General features: G+C 41.2%; 1 protein-coding gene across 11 annotated transcripts in view; it reads right to left on the bottom strand.

Moving 5' to 3' along the window:
* Window positions 1-15,659, bottom strand: part of pcdh15b (protocadherin-related 15b) — a 1,349,261-nt gene that overhangs the window by 347,683 nt on the left and 985,919 nt on the right. The gene's annotated exons all lie outside the window — the stretch shown is intronic.

The raw sequence follows: 15,659 nt of genomic DNA, 5'->3' as shown, positions 1-15,659 counted from the left end.
GGTACAATTTCAGTATTGAATTATGAAACTACAAATGAAAACCCTGACACTTGTACACTGCCAATCCAGGGGAATTTATTATTTTCCTTTACTCCTGCTTAGCTCCCTCCAAATCCCCAAATTCTCATCTGCATCATGGTGAATTGCACGCAACACTCAATTTCCATCCCAAAATGCCAGACGGCCACACTTTAAAACTTACATCTGTATCTCAACAGAATTGCAGGCTACAAGAGACACGAACAACTCAGAAATGTGGTTCAGTGGCAGTTTTGATGAACTGCAGTTTTATCCGCAAATCTCTGGCGGCTGGATTTCCAGTGCCGTCAGCTCCGTGAGTTGCAGAGTTTACAGTAACCTTCATTTCTCTGGAATTAAAATCTCATTAGAGTGCCCAGGGCTGAAATCTCCTCCCCCGCGAGCAGCGGTTCATTCCAGTGGGGATTATTACAGCTCCCCAAGGCAGCCTAATCCTGCTGGAATGAAGGGAGACAATCGAGGCCCCTCAGAGGGCTGGGCGACCGGGGGGATGGGGGCTGCTCCCAGACATTGTCACCTTAGCAGTGCCAGCCTGGGACCCCGGCACTGCCCACCTGGTATTGGGCAGTGCAGATGGGGGAGTTCGGTGAGGGTGTGGGGCGCCACTGCCACTCTGCATTTGGGCTGAGGGAGGTAGGCCAGTGATTGGGGCTGGCCACTGGAGGGGACGGTGGAGGTGGTTAGCCTGCTGGGGACATTGGAACTACAGGGGACATGTTGAGACTGCAGGGGCAGATCGGGAGATCGGGGCTGCAGGGGACATTGAGGCAGGCTGCAGCGGGGTCGAGGCTGCCTCAAACATGTTCGGGGAACCAGCGATTGGGCTGTGGCAGGGTCGTAGGGCCAGCAGTGAGGGGTCGAACTGCGCAGCAATTGGGAGGCCGGCAGTGTGGTTCCACTGCACATGTGCCGATCTCCGCTGACAGATCAGCGCGTGTACAGTGGCCCATTTAGCTCAAATCCTTCAGCCTCTCCAGTGGGAATATATCTTCACTCCAAATTAAAAAAAAGGATCACCTATCCTTTGAATGAGAAAGTTTGGCTTTGCTTCACTTTTGGCATAGTTACGGTTGAATAACAAACTTTCTCTTCATCTGAGGTTAAACCAACTTCTAGTCCTTAAAGTTGCACTATAAATCTATATTGCAGAAGCACGCGCTTGGAGTGACATGTGACCTGCTTGGCCAATCAGGCCAGACCATGCAAATCCTGGAGCTGAGTCCGAGTTTTTCCTGCCAGTTAGGAGTCTGGAGGCATGAAGTACGGTCGTCTTTATATCATTCTCTGAACACTGTTACTTCCTTCATTGAAGTAAAACTGTTGATTCATTAACCTACTTGGTGGTCACCTGTCTTTGCAAGATACGACATACATAAAGTTGGTTTTTGATCGTTAGCATGGGTGGCATGGCAGCACCGTGGTTAGCATTGCTGCTTCACAGCTCCAGGGACCTGGGTTCAATTCCCGGTTTGGGTCACTGTCTGTGTGGAGTTTGCACATTCTCCTCGTGTCTGTGTGGGTTTCCTCCGGGTGCTCCGGTTTCCTCCCACAGTCCAAAGATGTGCAGGTTAGGTTGATTGGCCATGCTAAAAATTGTCCTTCGTATCTTGAGATGCATAGGTTAGAGGGATTAGTGAGTAAATATGTAGGGATATGAGAATAGGGCCTGGGTGGGATTGTGGTGAGGGCTCGATGGGCCTCTTTCTGTACTGTAGTGATTCTAAGTCTATTTTTGAGCGACAAGATTCTCTCACACCAAACTGGGATGCGACAGAGGCAGGCTATTGGAATGCCCACTCCGTACTTGGCCCACTGTGTTTCTGCCTTGGATCTGCTTAATTGGATAGTAGACCCAACTGTAGGCCAATTGAGATCTCAGCCACGCCTCCAACAGGCAGGCAACAGAGACAGGTTCATGACCCAGGACTGAAACCACCTCCCTATTCCCATCTCAAAGGAGGAAATCCAGACTCTGGTTTCAAACATGTTCATATGTAAACTTGTCTAGATGCCAGACAATTAGAAGGCAGCAGCATCCCAAGGAACCTACCCAGACTTAAGTCTTCATGCAAAAATATCTCAACACAAAGTGTGGCAAAGCAGTGAATTGCATCACAGGATCTCTGGTGGCCACTTCCAATGAGTAGCCATAAAAAGCAATATTGCAACTTACCACTGCATTCATAGAAATTGATCTCATGGGTGGAATTTTATGGTCCTGCTGAAGTCAATGGACTTCTGAATGGCTTGCTGCATTTTACAGCTCCACGCTGACGGGTATGTAAAATTCCACCCATAGTTCTGAGAGACTGGTAAGTGAATCCTATCCCTGGTGGAAGCTACAAAACAGCATAGAAACCCAATCCAGTTGCGCTTACAGTTGAGTGAGAGTGACAGCACATAAAAAGTGAGGCCAGGAGTTGAACGACAGTGAGAGTCACAGTGGTAGAAAGAGTCAATCCAAGGCAAATAGCGGAATCACACTGTGCTGGTATAGAGAACACAGCTACCAGTTAATATATAAAAAACAGGGAAGCAGTAGGTGGTTGGTTCACCGAACAAACATGGGCGCTGAGCAACCAGAGCTTTGTGGAATTTAGATGACCTGAAAATGAAGTGAGGTCACAGGACAAAGAGCCAGTGAGCTGAGTTTCTTGGTAAGCTTAATTTAGTTCAAACTGATCAAATTCAAAACCCGCAAGCCAAAGCCCTGAGGCATTAATTGAATGAGTTGGTAAGTGATTAGTTGGGGAGTTTTAAGGGTCTTTTTTTTTTCTCTAGATTGGGAAAGTGTTTTAAACTGGTACCGGGGTGATGCAAGCATTATTGCTTTACAAGTGAGCACAGTAAGAAGTCTCACAACACCACGTTGAAGTGTAACAGGTTTATTTGGTAGCCCAAGCTTTCAGCACGCTGGGCCTTCATCAGATAGTCAGGTTCACTCACCTGATGAAGGGGCGACACACTCTGAAAGCTTGTACTACCAAATAAACCTGTTGGACTTTAACCTAGTGTTGTGAGACTTCTTACTGTGCCTACCCAAGTCCAAAGCTGACATCTCCACACCATGGCTACCATTTACAAGTGAGGGGAGATTTGGAATGCTAAAGGGAAAGGAGAAGGCAATAGTAAAGGATAGCAATGTGGGTAATGGTAAGCAGGGCAAGAATGTATGAATACATCAGCAAGTAAGGCCAGAGTAGGGACAAATAGTAAAAAGACAGGGTGAAGAGCTCTTTACACAGCAGTCCACAAAAAGATCACCCATGATCCTACCGAATGGCAGAGCAAGCTTGCTCCAAATGGTCTACTCCTGCTCCTAGTTCTTATGTTTTTCTCTATTACAAGATGGCTGAATTGATAGGACAAGTAGAAATAAATGAATATGATACAACAGCCATTGCAGACACCTAGTTACAATGTGACCAAGGCTGAAGTCTGAATGTTTAAGGGTATTTGATATTTCAGAAGGACATGGAGAAAGAGAAAGGAAGTGACAAAGCCAACAGGTTCAGAAGCCTGAGATTCTACAAGATACTGATGATGAGGACTGTGATGAAAAGGCTGTGACAGCTCTTGGGACAATGCCCAATAAAATGCTTTCCTGCTTATCACAAGTCATTGACAGCTCCTCAGTTTGTCTCAGTGAAGCAGAATATTCATTGAACAAAATAGCTAATATTCCTTGCAAAACTCAAACAGGCACCCTTGTGCATTCACTTTGGTGCATCTCTTGCAGGTGCCTTTGCCTAGCTCCTACATACTGTAACCCCAGTGGCTATAGCATGGCTGATAGAAGATTGCTGACTTTCAGAGGGGAGACTGCAAATAACCTTGCAGGATGTTCTTGTATAGCTATGGGCCTAGAAAATCTGACTTTGGACTGCAGCACCTAGGCATGGAAGGCAAAAAACTGATTGGCTGACAGACAACTGCAAGAGCACAGGTGGGAGTGACGGTGGTGAGGCGACAAATTATGTCATTCCGAGGGATTGCCGTAGAATTGTGCTTCACTGAGATGCTGGCACTTCCCTGGGGCGGTGACTTAGCAGTCTAAACATGCATGTTGGATTAGGTTGCTTTTCTACTGGGAGGCCATGCAAACCTCTTTCAGCACTAGTGTCCAGTACTCACTTAAACCTTCTGCAGCAAAATGTTTGCATGACTTTGCCTTCCTGGAGAGATGACACTAATTCTTTTTCCTTGCTTTGGTTGCAACCTGCTCTCGTCAAGTGAAAATCAAGCCTCCACATTAATCTCTATTATCGTATCTAAGCTAGTGGCTATATGAGATCCAGTCACAATGTTTCCTCATAACCAGCGTCCTTTCAGCTATAGTGTTCATTTTTTCGCACGTCTCCAAATTTCTCATTGACAACTTCCACCTCCCCAACCACGTCAATTTGGAATTTAGCCAGTGCCTCCAGTCCAGTAACAATCCATCTTCCATTATTTTATCTACAACCATTCTTCTGACTTTACCATGTATTACTGCAGAAAGACATAATCATGTTACCATGTCTACGAGATGTGAAATTGAGATGTTTCTGTCATTGTTCCACACATTTAGGTCCATAGCTACAAAGTCAATAAGGGCCATGTTAATGAGAGACTTTGTTCAAGTCATGATGGTATCCTCTGGTACTTTCTGCATATATTACATTTTTCACTAATCTCTTTACAAAGCTGCTGTACACTTCATCGCCTAACCTCGCATCCTTAAGTACAATTTTTAATCTGTGCTGAGAGGCATGAGCAAATTGTCAATGTAGCTTTAAGACTATCTGCTTCTAATCTCTCAAACTCCTATCACCTGATATCATTCACGTTTCATTAACAGTAAGATTAAAGATGTCTAGTTTTGTTAAAAGGATACAATCATGTTCTGATTGGATAAATTGCAAATCTACTAACTTTCCAAAGGCAACTGCTTTATATGTTCCATGTCTAATTTCATTTGTGCCTTTTTCATGGATGACTTACATCAGTAGCAAGGACATCTCACCAGATACTCCATCTGTACTGGTAAAGTGGCTAATCTCAGCTTTTCTACTTGGAATCATCGACCTTTGTGGTGACCTTAAGTCCTAGTTTGAAACAAGTAGAACTTCCATGTTCTTTGACCCTTTTTTGATCTTATACTGAGTGCATTTAAACAATATTTAAACCAATTGGTTCAAAATGGTGGACTTAAGTGAATCTGTGACTTGTACACTCATTAACAGACTGAAACTTCTTGTGACCAGTACAATTCCCTCAGACCAATCAATATTGTCATCTTCCCCTTCCAAACTTTCCATGTTGTGCATCACTTCCCAAACACCTCTATCACTCCTGGGTATGTCCTATCCCATCAGCAGGACAGACCCAGCAGAGGTGGCGTGCAGTTGGGAGGGAGTAATCCTGCGAGTTATCAATATCAACTTCAGACCTCATCAAGTTTCATGGCATCAGGTCAGAAATAGGCTATGAAACCTCCTGCTTATTGCCAATATGGTGGTTACAAAAATAAGTCAGAGTCTGGGAATCCTGCAGCAAGTAGCTCATCTCCTGACTCATCAAAGCCTTTCCACCATCTTCAGGACACAAATCAGGAGTGTAATAGAAAATTCTCCACTTGCCTGGATGAATACAGCTCCAAGAGCGATATCATCTAGGACAAAACAACCTCTTAATTGGCACCCCATCCACAAACATTCAATCCCTCTATCACTGATGCAATGTGGCAGCCACGTGTACCATCAACAAGATGCACTGCAGGAACTCACCAAACCAGGAACATCCAAGCTCATGACCAGTACCATCTCGAAGAACAAGGTCAACAGATGATTGGGTACACCACTACCTGGAAGTTCCATGATGATTGGGTACAACGCCACTGCAAGTTCCAGTCCAAGCCACACACCATCCTACCTTAGAAATACTTTGGTGTTCCTTCACTGTCGCGGGGTCAAATCCCCAGAACTCCCTCTTTAACAGCACTGTGGGTGTACCTACACCACTTAGATCACAGCAGTTCAAGAAGGTAGTTCACTATCACCTTCTCAAGGACAATTAGGAAAGGGCTAAGCCAATAATGGCTACATCCTATCAAGTGGATACCTCAATATGCCAATACCTTCATGCACAGGTTCGAACAAGACTTCTTCATTGCACAGGACCTTCAATCAACGCTGTACAGTAGATACATCAATGACATTTTCTTCCTTTGGACTCATGGCGAACAATCACGAAAACAACTACATGATGACATCAATAAGTTCCATCTCACATCAGATTCACCAAGGACTACTCTCCAAAATCGGTTGCATTCTTGGACACACACATCTCCATCAAGGACGGTCACCTCAGCACTTCCCTGGACCACAAGCCCATGGATAACCTCATAATGCTCCACTTCTCCAACTTCCACCCTAAACATGTTGAAGCCATCCCCTATGGCCAAGCCCTCCATATACATGGGATCTGCTCAGATGAGGAGGATCGCAACAGACACATCCAGATGCTGAAAGACACCCTTGTAAGAATAGGATATGGCACTCAACTCATCGATCAACAGTTCCGACGCACCACAGCGAAAAACCACACAGACCTCCTCAGAAGCCAAACACAGGACACGGTAGAGTACCCTTTGTCGTCCAGTACTTCCCCGGAACGGAGAAGCTACGACATCTTCTTTGGAGCCTTCAACATGTCATCAATGAAGACGAACATCTCACCAAGGCCACATCCTCACTACTTGCCTTCAAACAACTGCACAACCTCAAACAGGTCCATTATACGTAGCAAACTACCCAGTCTTCAGGAGAACAGTGATCACAATTCCACACAACCTTGCCACAGCAACGTCTGCAAGATGTACTGGATCATTGAAATGGATGCCATCATCTCACGTGAGATGAGATGGCTTCACCAACCACCGGGTACACAGTACATACTCTTGCGACTCGGCCAATGTTGTCTACCTGATACGCTGCAGGAAAGGATGTCCCAAGGCATGGTATATTGGGGAGACCATGCAGACACTACCACAACAGGTGAATGAACACCGCTTAACAATCACCAGGCAGGAGTGTACCCTTCCAGTCGGGGAACACTTCAGCAGTCACGGGTATTCAGCCTCTGATCTTCGGGTAAGCGTTCTCCAAGGCGGCCTTCACAACACACGACAATGCAGAATCGCTGAGCAGAAACTGATTGCCAAGTTCCGCACACATGAGGACAGCCTCAACTGGGATCTTGGGTTCATGTCACACTATCTGTAACTCTCACGACTTGCCTGGGCTTGCAAAATCTCACTAACTGCCCTGGCTGGAGACAATTCACATCTCTTTAACCTGTGCTTAACCCTCTCTCCACTCACATTTTCCGCACCCTGTAAAGACTTGATTACCTGTAAAGACTCGCATTCCAACCATTGTAATTGAGTTTGTGTTTACATATGCCCTGTTTGTGAAACAAATCCTGCAATCGCTTGATGAAGGAACGGCACTCCGAAAGCTTTTGCTACCAAATAAACTTGTTGGATTTTAACCTGGTGTTGTGAGACTACTTACTGCCCACCCAAGTCCAATGCCAGCATCTCCACATCATCCTATCAATGGGAAAGAGAAAACCCTGTTGTTCCACTCTTGATCATCTATTGCACTATGATATTTCGAGTCACATCTGAAATAATTCCCCAAGCATTCCTAGGGCTCATTCTTCTGCTATTATTACTCCATCCCAATCATCTGCAAAGTCCAGCAAAAATGTTTCCATCATCATTTCTTTTGTCTCTGATACTTCCGTTGTACTGATGCATGTCCCCCATATCTCAACAATGTCAAAATGCTGTGAGCATTATATTCTACATCTTTTGTGATAATGCCAAATGTCCCATTCATGCCATGAAACTGGCTACAAATGATTACTTTCCCAGGAATTCCTTAAAGTGTCAGATGTCTGGTCCAAAAGCATGTCTCTTTCTGACAATTTAACTCAAGTTAAGACTATTCATGTGCGACACTTTAGCAAGATCCAATAATTCAAAAGCAAGCACTGAACCAGGAAACTGCAAATAGAATTTCTGCAATCTTGTACATAGTCTGTTAAATTCCATGATATACTTGTCTCTGGAACAACTGTCCATCTTCCTGAATTTATCAACATCTGATTATGTATTGTATCCATTTAATGGATCACCTTGCTTATAAATTTTATCCATAAATTTTAATAGAATATCCAAATCTTCCTCACTGTCGAACCATGAGCTTCTATAAAACATAGCGTAGCCTTAGAATGACATGAAAGAACATTGAGTCAGCAACAGAAAGCCTCAGCTATGTTTTATTGCTCATGAGCAGAAATAAAATTGCACATATATACCTACATATTATTTTATGAATGGACCAGATTGCTGACCTGCTAGAGAGAGAACACAAATTAAACAGTCAGTACTTCCAAGAAACCTCAGACAGCGAATCTATTTGCAAAATTAACAAAAATGTGATTATAATATTGTAGTTAGGAGGTAAACATCTAGTTTGCTTAAACTGCTATTCTGCACTTCTAAAAATATTTTCTACATTAGCACTAAGAAAAATGTGCATTTCAAGAAGTATTTCATTAAGTAATGCATTGTCTTGTCTTATAATATTTATTGAAGCATTGGGTGGGATTTTACAGCCTCACTCGGGTGAGATCGTAAAATCCCACCCAAGGTCAACGTAGATATCTTTTTGGGAATCTTGCCCGCGCTGATTTCAGGGCAGGCAAGGTGGTAGAGTTCAGGTCATTGATTATCACCATTGATAACACTCTTCTTTAAAAAAGAATGTTTAAAGATGGTCATCAGTAATCAAGTTCTGCATACTTCTGGTTTTAGAACATAGAACATAGAACATAGAACATTACAGCGCAGAACAGGCCCTTCGGCCCACGATGTTGCGCCGACCAGTTACAAAAACAATGACCCACTAGCCTATACCAATCCCTTTTCGTCCATAAACCTATCCAGAGATCTCTTAAACGCCCCCAAACTAGACGCATTTACAACTGCAGCAGGCAGGGCATTCCAATCCCTCACCACCCGCTGGTTTTGGTATAAATTTTTTTCAAAAATTATTTTGGCTTAGAAATCAAATATGTTACATGCTGGAACCATTCAAATAGGGCAGTGTGGATTAGTACACACAGTTAAGGGCAACAACAAACTTGTTAATAAGAACCTAATTCAATTTCTATAATGTTAGAATTTGCAATCACTAGATTATATTCAGCTGTTTCTGTGCTCTACATGGTCTGACAACTAAGTAAATCTTTCCCCACTGCTTCCTCTTGTCTGAATACAGAGTTGGTGGAAGAAAAGGCAGCCTGCTATAGTTGATACTTTGAAACTCAATACTGTCGATAGACTTTCAACTTTGTCAGCCCTCTCTTGTTGCCACAAATTGTCAACCTCCACATCATGGCTCACTTCTCTGTCCCTGTGCAACTTGCACATCACCCTTTGTTCTTCCTTTCCCTGTTGCCTCTTTTGTTTCTCCCATTCTCCCCATCACCCTGTTCTTGTCTTCCTCCTCTTCTCCCTTCCCTCTCCCATCCTTGAGTCCAACACTACTCCACTGCACCCTCTCCTCCCCTGCCATTGCACCCCTCTTCCTCCTCGTTCTTGATAGCTGTCTTTCTTCTTGCCCTCTTCGCCTCTCTTTTTCCTCCAACTAAGTCTAATTATCCCCCATTCCCATGCCTCTATTTAACCTGGACACCACACTTGTTTTGACATCCTGCAGCCAACACCATGAGAGATTGATTTTTATTACTAATAAAAAAACATCCAATTTAAAATAAGCTACTATATGAGAACAAACTGGGTACACAGCTTTCTCTGTTTCTGTGACATGGACTTTATTTTTGAGGCTAACTGATATTCTGCATGGTTTGTTAAGATCTTCAATGCAGTTGATCATCTGAACTTCGGTGCAGACAATGGCACCTAATACTTGTCCCCAGTACACACCATTAAATGCTGCAGTTCAGTGAAGAAAATGCACATTAAACTCATAGATGCAATCAAGAAATATTTCTTTGGGATGTATTTTTGTAATATTCAGCAATTCTGGACTTATAAAAATAAGTGAACCAATAAATTAATTTCTGAAAATTCTTCAAGACTACTGAAGCTAGGATACAAGTGTCAGAACTGTGACCAAATAATATTTTAAAATAAGAATTTCTAAAATAATAAAATGTACAAATATAATCTGATCTCCTTTTGTACAGATTTTCTTGATTTACAGAAAGCTGAAAGAGAGCGCAGCATTGTCTAACCACCAGTCTACTCATTGATATCATTATTATAAAGTACACCAAAAAACAAGAAAAACATTGCTTGGAACAGTCACTTTGCTTTAACAGCTTGACAAAACTGAATTAACATCACCAAAGTTGGAAGCCATTAACCCAGAATGTTCAACTATGCATATTAGTACTTCATGGCATAATGCTCAGTAACGCCTCAGACTACTAAAACCCAAGGAACCATCCAACAGAGCAAATAGTACAAGGAGATACATGGAAAAAAAGTGAATTAATTTTCAATTTTGCATGATATTAAAATATACCTTTGTTGACAGTAACTCTTGGCTCGTAACATGGTTCACCACTAATACTTCTTTATGAACTAGGCAATGAAATTCCCACTCTTTAGTTTATTTCAACTTCAAAAAATGATTGTGTTTACATTGAGTGTTGATGAGTTGATCAATGGATCATCTAAACTAAAATACAGAACATAACTGTATTCTGAGAGTTCAAATTTAATACAGCCAAACTACCCTGGGTTAAACGGTTATTTTACTCATGGGCATTGCTGGCTGACCAGCATTTATTGCTCACCCCTAGTTGTCCTTGGAGGGCAGCTGAGAGTCAACCTCATTGCTGTGGCTCTGGGTCACATGTAGACCAGACCAGGTAAGGATGGCAGATTTTCCTTCCAAAAGGACATTAGTGAACCAGATGGGTTTTTTGATAATGGTTTCATGATCATCAGTAGATTCTTAATTCCAGTTTTTTTTTTATTGAATTCAAATTCCACCATTTGCCATGGCGAGATTCAAACCCATGTCCTCATAACATCAGCTGAGTTTCTATATTAATAATCTTGAGATAATACCAATATGCCATTGCCTCCCCTAAAGTGGGCCTAGATATTGCAGTCAGTGGCAATGTGACCATGCTTGCTGCTAACCCTGAAGCAATCTTTGTTGCATGAATTTTATCTTTTACAATCTTAATTTGATTCTAGCACTGAGTCTGAGCAATCTCCAGCATTCAGCAATATTGATGTCTTTGGTGAGTTGTATAGCTAATCACATTGAAGAATTTACAACGACAACAAAATAGAAGGTAAAATGCATTGATTATCTTTCATTTCTTATGAATTTTACAGAGAAAAATAGCAAATGTAATCTACAGATAAGAATAAGGTAGAACTGAATTATCGTAAAATTGTAAACAATTTGAGTTATATTATATTACAACCAATGGAATTATCTTAACATTTGATAATACTCCACAAATTAAGAAAAAAGTTTTCAGGGCCAGAGAAGTTGTTCATGAGTAATTGTCCATGAGTAATCAAGGACAATTAAGGATGGGCGACAAATGCTGGCCTTGCCAGTGATGTTCACAACCCATGAAATAACTTAGAACTCTGCTCCAAATCCAGTTACACCTCATTCTATAAAGTATCATTTTATCAGGGTTTTTTTTTAAACAGCAGATATTATGGTGTAAAAGGGAAGCTTCACATCAGTTCAACTGTTTCCTGAAGATTGCTATCTATGGAGAGTTCAAGAGCACAGCCTTTGAAGGAACACAGACTCTGGCATCAATTACTGGATATCTTTGTTAATCTGTATATGTGTAAAGGCTAAGAGTGGCTGTCAGTTTCATATTTCTAATGAGAGTGAATGTTGATGGTTTCACCACCATAACAACCATAAAATATGGGTCATTGCTTGCTCAGTCTACGGTCACTATTAGGATCAATAACTTCTATTTGATTAATAAAATAAGCAACAACAGAGATACAGCATTGTTAATCTGTCACTTATGTAAATGCAACATTCACGTGTGATCACTTTTCTCTCTTGTAAAAAGTAAATATTTGGTAAAGAATGCGTATGACAAATGACTAAACCACCTTTCCCAGACGACTAATAGCTACAGCTAACAGGTCCAGCTCAAGGTAGGATGACTGATATGTCTAACCTCTCTATTATATATGACCTGGTGTGAATTTGGAGTGTGTCCACCATATCTCATTTACAAAGTGCTGACACTATTCTAAAGAAGCAAACAGAATAATAGTGAGAACTGTGGAGCACAGGCTAACAACCTACATTGACAAAGACATACATGGATCATAATGGTATGAACTGTAAAATCTGGAATGTAATTGTGTTTTTCTCCTTTCGTGACACCTTTTGCTAAAGTTGATATTAATGTTGAATTACCAGTGCAAAGGTCATTAATTGGTACTCTTCAGCTACCTTCAACAACTGTTGAAACAGCCATGAATGATCCTGGAGCAAAAAAGGATAATTTTGGTGTATGCGAGACCAGTTGGCATATAATACAGGTAAATTAACCTTTTGCAACTACTGTTATATTTCAAGGTAAATTACCTGGGTCAAAAATTGTGGATAGCAGCAATGTCATTTGTGTCTATCCTTTTGAATTGCTGGTCTAAACTGTGCATTCCAAATAGGCACTCCAGCTGATGGAGAGTGTCTTTATATCAGAAGAGTTTGTTAAACCTTTCTAAGCTGTGCCCCACAAAATAGTTACAACTAAGTCTATGCATCAAGATTAGACAAGCATATGACAGGAAGGCAAAAAACATCACTACTAGTCTACATCCTTTCCAGGTAATAAGGACTCTAAAACTGGACTGCAAAATTGCAACTTGATGAGTGTTCAGCTGGGCAACTTGAAGGGTGATGAAACTTAGCCTGCTCTTACCAATATGGTCACAACAAAGACCTATACCTATTTAGTGCCTTTAAAGGAATCAAGTGACCCAAGGCATTGCACAGATGCATTATAAATCAAAGCTCGACATTGACATACATAGGGAAGTGTTGGGTCAGATGATAAAAAACATGGTCAAACAGACATATTTTAAGGAGTGTCTAAAAGGTGAAAAGCAAGGTGGAGAGGTGCCTGGAGGTGCATCCACCAATGATGGAACAATTAACATTGAGATGCACAAGAAGCCAAAATTACTTGATTATAGCTACGCTGCAGGGCTGTAGAGTTGGAAGAGATTACAGGGATATGGAAAAAGGGATTTAAAAATAAGGATGAGAATTTTAAAATCAAGATGTTGCTTGACAATGGGGGATTGAGAGGTAAGCAAAATAAAGCAATAGGTTTCTCAATCAGATTTTAATTTCTAATCCACTTTATTTTCCAATCTGTCTCAAAGAATTTGGGAATTAGTTTCATACAACTTCTGGACATCAGGTTCTTTAAGAGGCCTGCTCGTCTTCCACTATAACTTAGGGAAGGATAAGCAGGGGTCTTCCTAAACACCAGTACTCTCTCCAGGACTCTCTCCACACCCCCATTTTTGTAAATAACACTGAACCAATTGTTGGATCCCCTTCAATTCCAGCATTTTCAGAAATGAAAACAGTAAATGCTGTGAATGCTTAGCAGTACGGGCAGTATTTGCAGCAAGAGGAAGATAAGGTTATTGTTGCAGGTCAGAATCCAAAGATGTACAGGCAGCTAAGTTCAAGGTCATGAGGCAAGTAGGTATCTCAGATGTGCCTACAGTTGTATTTGCCCATTCCTGCCAAATGTAAATGAGATTTTCTCCCAATTACCCCAGAAATGTTTGTGTGGTCAAGGGTTGGAAATCACCATTGGGATTATTTTGGCATAATTGTAGAGATATGGAACTAAGGAAACTTGGCCAATCTAAAATCACCTCATAGAAAACACTTAACAGCAAAGACTCCCGACCATTGTAACAAAAGGTTTTACCACAAATTGGAAAAAAATACAATGTTTTGAGAAAGCAAAGGAAAGTCTTCCTCAATCTACCTCTAACTTCAGCCTACTTCTTATCAGCTGACTCTGAAATGTTTACTCATGCTCCTACCAACTCCAAACTAAATGAATCCAGTGCTCTCCCAGTCGACCTTCCATCCTTAAACCTTGTAGTCCTGGTCATAGCTTACAAACAGTTTCGCTTGACTATTAGAAGATGGAAGGTAATGAAAAATAGAAATAATGGCATGATGAATGGTTGCACTGAATTGCTTGTTCGTGTTTGTACATTCCTGTAATTTTATGCATCTTCAGAGCGGCAATCACCAGATAAATGTCTGAGATTTGGCAGGCATATATTCATTGGGATATAAATTTGGGAAATGCATTTCAGACAGATGACAGTAAGGGTCCTATTTTGTAGGGCAGGAAATAGGCAAAGTTCAGGTCTACCAGGATAATGCTAAATGGTCTTGATGGTAACTGCATTAATTGGCGCTGAGAGAGGAAAAAGATTTGGAAGTGGTCATTGTTCATAATTTCTAAGACTGAGGCATGTACTAATAAGATAAATTGTGTATTTAGGTACATCTGAAAATAATTTTGACAAGGCAAATCAAAACAGAATAGATCAATGGTGAAGCCAGTGCTAAGGTATTGTGATTGCTGCCTCAAAAAAATAAATGGTAATGATGTATGAGAAAGGACCTATCAAAAATAGCCAGCCTGGTACTGTAATACAAAGTCACGCAGAAACTGAACTTAACTTTGCTTGATAAAATGTCTGAAGGAGGACATGATTATCAAGTCAGATAAAAACATGGTGGAGTGGGAATCTAATTACCTCGGCGACGAACAGAAGATGGCATGACATATAGCAGAACATTCTTACACTAGAAACAATATTAGGATTTAAAAAAAAAGTTTCCTGCTGCTGCGCATTTGATGTGTGGAAAACAACTCCCAGGGAAGGTAATTGAATATCAGTTGAGAAGAAGGATTGAAGGTTAGTTAACAACACTGCCTGTCTTTTCTGCAGTTTCGAGGTCAGACTAAGAAAATAATAATGTCCCTGAAAGTATTGTATCAGCAGATGAGATGGGAGGGATTTCAATAGTACAATCATAATGCATGGACTCTGGATGGAGTGAGTCTGATGTGTTGAATGGCTGTTGAATGGGTTTCCTTAAGTATCGAGAAAATCGAAATGGTAATGAATTATGCAGTCCTCCTGATCTAATTAATAATTTAATACATAAATGAGAATTTTCTATTTGTGACGTAACATAATTTGTTTAGATAATTGTACAATTTTTAATAGCAAATTTACACTTATCTATAATGGATATAATTATAAGTCAGGATGATAATTAAATATGTCTCATTGTTCTACATAAGGAAGCTTTTACCTTTGACTCAGAAAGGTAGTATAGAGGAGATTATTGGCACAGTCAGAAAGAACATTAAAATCCAATCCTTCAAAATGCAATTACCAGATTCTCAGTGCAGCAATGGGGAAAATGTGGAACTGAGCCACGACAGATCAGCCATGATCTTATTGAATGGCGAGGCAGGCT

Source organism: Carcharhinus amblyrhynchos, chromosome 17 (assembly GCF_965287045.1).
Source record: "Carcharhinus amblyrhynchos chromosome 17, sCarAmb.v2.hapA, whole genome shotgun sequence".
Lineage (NCBI taxonomy): Eukaryota > Metazoa > Chordata > Chondrichthyes > Carcharhiniformes > Carcharhinidae > Carcharhinus > Carcharhinus amblyrhynchos.
The sequence above is the reverse complement of the archived record's forward strand: the minus strand, read 5'-3'. Positions and strand labels throughout refer to the sequence as shown.